We start from the raw sequence: 7929 nt of genomic DNA, 5'->3' as shown, positions 1-7929 counted from the left end.
GGAGAAGAAAGGAGGGGGAGGGGCTGCTGGCTGCTGTAGTGTGTGAAGCGCTGTGGGACAGGCAGAGAGACTGAGGGGAGCCCTTGCTCCTTTCGTAACTGCTTGTCCACATATGATTTCATCATCTGCCCGGACCACAGTTCTTAGACTGTAGCGCTGCCTGCTGAAACCGCCAAGCTGTCAAAATAGGAGAGGTGTACGTATTTACAAGTGTCACAGAAACATTTCAAAACACCGACCAAAGCAGAAGGGTTCATTGCATCTCGGGGCGAGGTATGAAACCTCGATGCTGCTAATAAATAACTTTAATATAGAGTACCAATCATTCTGTCTTGTGCTGTTGTGCCCAGCCATCATACTTAACATCTCAAAAAGCAAAGAGCTGCTTGTTGATTTTAGAAAGGATACTCACACTAGCCTCCTTCCCCCTCTTTCCATCAATGAAGGAGTGGTAGAGAGTTTGGTTCCTGTTCGTTGTCAGTTGAGGTGATGGGTCGGTAGGGATTTTTTTTTCCAGTGGCAGCAAGGGATAGATAGGAAATATATATATATTTTTTTTTTCCTTAAAATTACAGCAGCAATGGATACTTTTTTCATAACATAGCCTACATGTACTCTACCACTGTGCTCTACACACGTTTTTATATGAACAAAATATTTAAGTCAATATGAATGCTTCAATGTTATTAAAACATGCTGATTTTAAATACTTTGAGCCGTCGAGGGCACAGGTTCTAGCTCTGCCGTGCACTTCAGTGCTAAATACCTGAATTGAAATAAAGCCATGACGCCACTGAGGAGCGAACCATTATTTCCATCAGTCTTTTGTGTTGCTGGCTGCCTTCGGCTCTGGTGAAATAAAATCGATCTCCTTGCTCAGCTTTAACATGACGGTGGTTTTCAATTGTTTTGAGAGAGAAAAAGTCCGCTCCTCGGGAATCCCTTTGAGTTGTGTGTAACTTCAGCTCCGCTAGGCCGGAGGCGGGGGTTTAGCGAAGCCGCGGTCTTGCCTGGGGAGTTGCCACCGGGGAAGTGGCTTCACTTCTCCCCGTAGCGTGACTCCCGTCCCCCGTGCAGTGCATGCATGTGAGTTTGAGTAACAACAAGTGATATCCATTCTCCTGGCCGATTGTCACATTTGCCCATGTACACTGTAGTGTAGGTCATTTAGAGGCACCAGTATTCCAGTTGAAAAGTTCCATGTATGGATTTAATTTTAACGTTGTACGTTATAGCCTACTTGGGCTTTGGGCGGAGGGCAGATATGCGGTCGCTATGGCGACCAGGTGTGGGCGGAGGTGAGTGAACTTGCTATGGAAACAGAGTCTATATATCAAGTAGAGACGAGTAAGCCCAGGTCGACTAGAGCTGTACTGTGCTGTTATATGTGGTGGAAATGAGCCACAAGCTGCTGAGTGGGGTCGACGGCTGGCGATATCCGTCCATTTGTCAGCTCTGTCCACTTTGCCGGCTGCTGATACGTGGGGGTACGGTGGTGCAGTGGTAAGCGCTGTCGCCTCACAGCTCGAAGGTCCTGGGTTCGATTCCCACCTGGGACGCTGTGGGCGCTGGAGTTGTGACCCCCCATATCCTCAGTGCCTACTGCCCAGGTGGGCTATCTCATCCAAAGGGCCTTTCTGTGTGGAGTTTGCATGTTCTCCCCGTACCCCCCAGGGGGTTCCTCCGTACATAACCCCTGACTAAAAACATGCAGAAGATCGTCATCCGACCAGTGACGACAACATCTGAAGTTGGTCCAATGATGGTCCAATGAAGGTCCCCAGGCGCTGGAAATAAATAGCGACCACTGCTCCTGGCCTGCCCCCTGGAGGAAAGGACAAGCCTGGATGGGTCAAATGCAGAGGACATATTTCACCAGCCACTGTCAGCATGAGTGTGTGTAGTGGCTGCATGCATGTGTTGTAGTGTGTTCGTGTGACAATAAAGACGGGCTGCCGTCTGAAATCGTGTTTTTTTTTTATCATTTTTTGATACGAATATACAAGGGCACTGTTTAACTTCCTGAAGCACATTTTCAAATGATTTGAACCCCAATCTCACAATTTTGGTTGGCACGCTAGTGCTGCATGGGCAGAGAAGCGACACAAAGCACATGTCCGTCATGCTCCCTGCCATTTTCGTTTTAAAGTATCTGTAGCGAAAAGCACCTTCGTGCAGTGGCAAACCCCGCCCCTTAGCGCCACCGTCAAATCAACAAGCTCATAAAATAAATTTGGGTCGCACGTAAATTGACAGGGTCGGTCGGAAACCGGAACCGAACAACTTTTTTTTTTAGGCCCGGTCACCTCCTTCCGGTTCCTCGGGACCACCATCCATGAATCCCTATCATGGGATCTCAACACCATTCTCAAGATCAGCAAATCCCATCAGCGACTCTACTCCCTTTATTTTTATTTGACCTTTATTTAACCAGGTTTGTCTCATTGAGATTGAAAATCTCTTTTTCAAGAGAGACCTGGCCAAGAAAGCAGCATAAAGTTACAGACACATTTTAACATAAACAATACAAACAAAAACATCTAAAACGTAAGAAAATACACATCCATTTACTCAGCAACAGGGTTGTATACAAGTTCATTATGGATCAAAACATTTGCAGACCTGGATTTCAGCTTCCTCCATATTTTTTTCCCTGGTTTTAAAAATACTCATAGGGACTAGCACCTGGAGGTTTAGTAGGCGTTGGAGTTCATTCCAGGCCAGAGGGGCAGACACCTGGAAAGCTTTCTTGCCAAACTCAGTCCTTGTCTTAGGTACAGTCAGCAGGATGCAGTTTTGAGACCTAAGCTGATAAGAACTATTTTCTTGTAAATTAATGCAGGAGCATAGATAAGATGGTAGTTGTCTCAAGATGGTCTTATAAATGAAAATAAACCAATGAGACATCCTCCGTAACGATAAGGAGGGCCAGCCTACGCTCATGTAGAGGGTACAGTGATGTGTCCGGGACTTCAAATTTGTCACAAACCTAAGTGCACCATGATACACTGTGTCCAGCTTTCACAACGCTGTCGCAGGTGCAGACATATAAAGAATGTCACCATAATCTAATATTGGCAAGAAGGTAGCCAAAACAAGCCTCTTTCTAGCCTCAGCATAAAAACACGCTCTGTTTCTGAAATAAAAACCTAACTTCAGTCTTTTTTGACAAGAGTGTCAATATGTGCTTTAAAAGTAAGATCATCATCTATTATAAAACCTAAATACTTATATGTCGACACTCTTTCAATAACCTTGCCCTGCGTAGTCATTATGCCTGGGACAATTGGTTCCTTCTTAGATTTGGAAAAAAACATAAGCTTGGTCTTGCCTGCATTCAAGACAAGCTTCAGCTGGTGCAACTGTGCCTGAACCATATCAAAGGCTATTTGTAGCTGTTCAAAAGCCCTTATTAAAGATGTTGCACAACAATAAATGACGGTGTCATCAGCATAAAAGTGAAAAGACGCGTCTGGCACATTTTTACCCACATTATTGATAAAAATTGTAAATAAAAGTGGACCAAGCACAGAGCCCTGTGGCACCCCCTTGTGGACAGTTAAGATATCAGAGAAAATTTCCATCAAACTTTACACACTGGGTTCTATCTGACAGGTAGTTTTTAAACCAGGCAACTGTGCAAAATCCATGGTGGTCATTAGTTGTAGTTTTCAAACATGTGAAAGTGAAATAATACTAATAATTATTAATATTATTGGCAGTGTTTCTCAAGGTAGGTGGTACTTGCGCCCCCCCCCTGCTGGTGGTACTTGATCCCTGGAATCCCAATGTTTAAATTATGAAATAAACCCAACTTTAAAATCAATTGTAAAACATGTTTATCTATCAAAATAATGCTACGAATGAAAATAAACTTGTGATCATTGAAATTGAGGTTTATTTTGTTGTCTTGAGATTTAGAAACAAATATTTGTTTCTGACGGACACTATACCTGTTGCGCATGCACAATTACCTGCCCGCCCCGCATGGTTACACAAGTGGTGAACAAAGACGAGGAGGGATGCTAAAGTGGATCAAAACGGGAGGGAATCGTAAAAGAGCTGTAGTAGAGGAGAGCAGCAACGATGAAGCACAGAGGTGAAGACAGCAGCAGTCAACCCAGCACAAGTGCAGCTGCTGCAGGTTGCACATAGGCTGCAGGTTGGAATAAATTTGCCTCCTGCGTGAACTGTGCATAGCTGAATAGACTGTATTTTAACGTCGGTCATATGGTGGTACTTGGAGAGCCAACTACTTTCTCAGGTGGTACTTGGTGTAAAAAGGTTGGGAACCACTGGGCTAGTCTATTTAGCAGGATCTCATGATCGACAGTGTCGAATGCCTTAGATAGGTCTATAAAAAGACAGACTCCATGTTGTTTGCTATCCATTGCAGCAATGAGATCGTACGGTAGGGCTGCTCGATTATGGCAAAAATCATAATCACGATTATTTTGATTGATATTGAGATCACGATTATTTAACACGATTATTGACATCATTGACATTGAGAACATCATGCATTTATTGACAACACACTGGCTTTTCTTTTTAACATTGGATGTCTTTGGATTTTAGATAAAATTGAAAATAAATAAATAAATAAATAAATAAATAATAAAAGTGCAAAGATTTAGAAATAAAATAAAAACTAAAATAAATATACAGTATATGTAGGCCTACTATGTTGCAGTGAACTGCCACAACCAACTGCAACTATTAATCTACATTCAATATGTTGGTAAACATCTGAACTAGTAGTCCTTAAACCTCAAATCTAACCAAATGAGAACGCTATTGAGTAACGTTCGTTTACATTAGGCTGCATTAAATTACCGTAATTTCCGCACTATAAGGCGCACCTGAGTATAAGCCGCAGCAGCTAAATTGACTGTTTGTTACATATATAAGCCGCACCGGACTATACACCGCAGGTGTTTTAATGTTTAATTACCATATGTAAGGGTTCGTGCACAGAGGGGATTGTCGGGAAAGAGATGGCTGTTTGAGGAAGCTCCCATTTATTAACATTAACATTACAACATACGGTAACATTCACACAACAACAAATATACGGTAATCAGCCTACCAGAAAAGTCATTAATCCTCGTCTTTATCTTTTAGGCTAAGGTGCAGTACACGGCTGTAACCAGAAAAGTCAAGTCATTAATCCTCATCTTCGTCTTCTTCCTGCGTACTAAAACCACCAAAGTCCTCATCTTCAGTGTCGGAAACGAACAGGCTCAGGGTGGCTTCGTCAGCCACTCTCCTCTCTCCTTCGTTGTCGCTCTCAAAACCAACGAACTCCTCTTCATCATGCAGCAGTCCAGCCTTTCGGAACCCGTTGGTGATCGTGGATGTTTTGACACTCCTCCACGCTGTCAGGATCCACTCGCAAACTTGAGTGAAAGTTGCTTTTCGCATGCCACCAGTTTTGGTGAATGATTTATCGCCGCTAGTCATCCACGCCTCCCACTGAACGCGTAGTGCCACTTTGAACGCACGATTGACACTGATGTCGAGTGGCTGCAGATGCTTCATTGTGCCACCAGGAATCACAGCTGGAATTGAGTTTGTGCTCTTGATGGCTGCTTTCACAGAATCTGTTATATGGGCCCTCATGCTGTCCAAAACGAGCAAAGCTTTTTTTTGGCGAAAGAATCCTCCAGGGCGCTTGACGTAGCACTCATTCAGCCACTCCTTCATTACGCTTTCCATCATCCACCCTTTCTTGTTGACTTTAAATGAGATGCCGTTCGGGATCTTTTCTTTTGGCATTGTGATCCGCTTAACAGAGATCTCCGTGTCTTATCAGCGGAGACCGTTTTGAGTCCTTACCCTCATCGTCGTAACACAGCCAGTTCTCCATCTTTTGAAGCATGATGTTAGATTACAACGAGCTAGTTGTGTGGCTTAGCCTTCCAAAATGTTGCCGTTAATTTTTTAGAATGTAATACATAGAATTGGGAACGTTACATTCAATTTCATTCAGACTGTCTTTCAGGCTCAATCGCTGCCATTTTTCCCCCGGGGCGAGGGAGCGAGGGAGGAGGGAGGGTGTTTTACAGTAGTAGCTGAGAGAGCGTAGTGGCACAGTGCTCCAATCAGGTCGCGAGGCACATTTTTTGCAACATCATCCAATCAGGGTCTCGCTCTCGTAATGTCTGTCTTGCTCTCGTTCTGCCTCATACCAACATCCATAGATTTTGGAGGTCCCCGAGCGCCGTTAGCTGATAAAATCCATAGATAAGCCGCACCGTTATATAAGCCGCAGGGCCAAAAAATGGGGAAAAAGCCGCAGCTTATAGTCCGAAATTTACGGTACTCATTTGGCAGATGGTTTTATCCAAAGCGACTTACGTTTAGGTTCATAATAGGCTATTGTTAATGTTTATCTGTGAGATCGTTAGCTGTTGAATGCATATTCATGCATCATATCAATGCGGTCGCATTGTAAAGAGTGTCCTGAATCGATGACTGTGTTGTGGCAGGAGTAACTAGATGGGACTTTGTCTTTTTGTTCATTTAGCGTTATTTCTTGGTCATAGACCACTTTGTGAGTGGATTTCAAGAGATTAAATAGAGGGAGAGGTCATGTTGCGGGGTGCTGCCACGACCGCGCATATCTTGACAGGTGAGTCAAAACTCGCATCGCAATTCTATGCTGTATATTCGCATCGCTCATCAGTTACACATCAAGAGCGATGCGAATATACAGCACGGAATTGCGATGCGAGTTTTGACCCACCTGTCACAGCCACAGACTTGGAACAAACAGTGCAAGATATGCGCAGTGTAAGGACCTTTAAACTCGGCGAAACCATAGTGTTTCCACCCCACATACGTTGTTTCACCTCTCTTCTCGACCAGCGGCTCTCTTTCTGTGAAATAAGCGGGGAGGAGAAAGCCTGTGGCTCTTCACACGACAGTCACAACTCGAGCTGGTGTGCTTTGGGGGAGGGGCCGAGCAAAGGAAGGGGTGCGCTTGATTTACAACACAAGACAGAACGAGAGAGACAAGAGCCGCAAAATCGTTTGATGTCAATTATCTTGTTTTCATAATCGTGGACAGCCCAAATCGTAATCTAGATTAAAATTTGATTAATCGAGCAGCCCTATCGTACGGTGTGATTTCCCTCGTGTGATTATATTATAGCCATTGCAGGTGCTGGCGGGCTGATGCTATCTTGCTCAATACTGCATTAATTTCAAAAATCTCTGCTCTGACTAGTTAGAATAAATAAATATATTAATATATTAATATTAACACGTTCACTGCCGTGGACGAGTTAACTCGTCAAAAAAACAACAACGGTTGACTGCCGTGGACGAGTTAACTCGTCAAAAAAAAAAAAAAAAAAATTGACGGTGGGACGTGGATCTAACCCTTTTACATCTCCTATAAAAATATGGGAGCCACCGAACGTGTATAACCCATTCCACCGACCCACTAAGTGGCGACAGTGCTCTCCAGACTAGAGAAAGCCGAGCCAAAACTGCAGGGAAAAGCGTGAGGAAGCCATTCTCATTCTGTAGAATGGTTTGGCGAAAACGCTTTCGCGCTGGCGCACAACGGTGGGGCACAACGGTGGGGGGTTCCAAAAATAGACTGGGTGCAACACACTTTGAAACACCAGCAGAAAGCCCAGAATCGCACGCAGATTCATCCCAGCTCACAACCGAAAACCCAGAAACGAACGAGCCCCATCCAGACTCGCCCGAGAGCGGCCGCCAGCAGCGCAGCACAGACAGGCAGCAGCACACAGGCAGCCTGTGACAAACGCTGCAAAGCCACCAGAGACACACCCACGGAGGGAGGAGTTTGAAGGAGAGGGGGGTGGGGGTGCTGTTATGGAGGAAATTACTGTTCAGAACTATATTGTTTAGATGTCTGATGTCTCACTGATGCCAAAAATAAATGGTTAAAGT

The sequence above is a fragment of the Poromitra crassiceps genome (genome assembly GCF_964638095.1).
Source record: "Poromitra crassiceps genome assembly, chromosome: 14".
NCBI classification, from domain to species: domain Eukaryota; kingdom Metazoa; phylum Chordata; class Actinopteri; order Beryciformes; family Melamphaidae; genus Poromitra; species Poromitra crassiceps.
The sequence above is the reverse complement of the archived record's forward strand: the minus strand, read 5'-3'. Positions refer to the sequence as shown.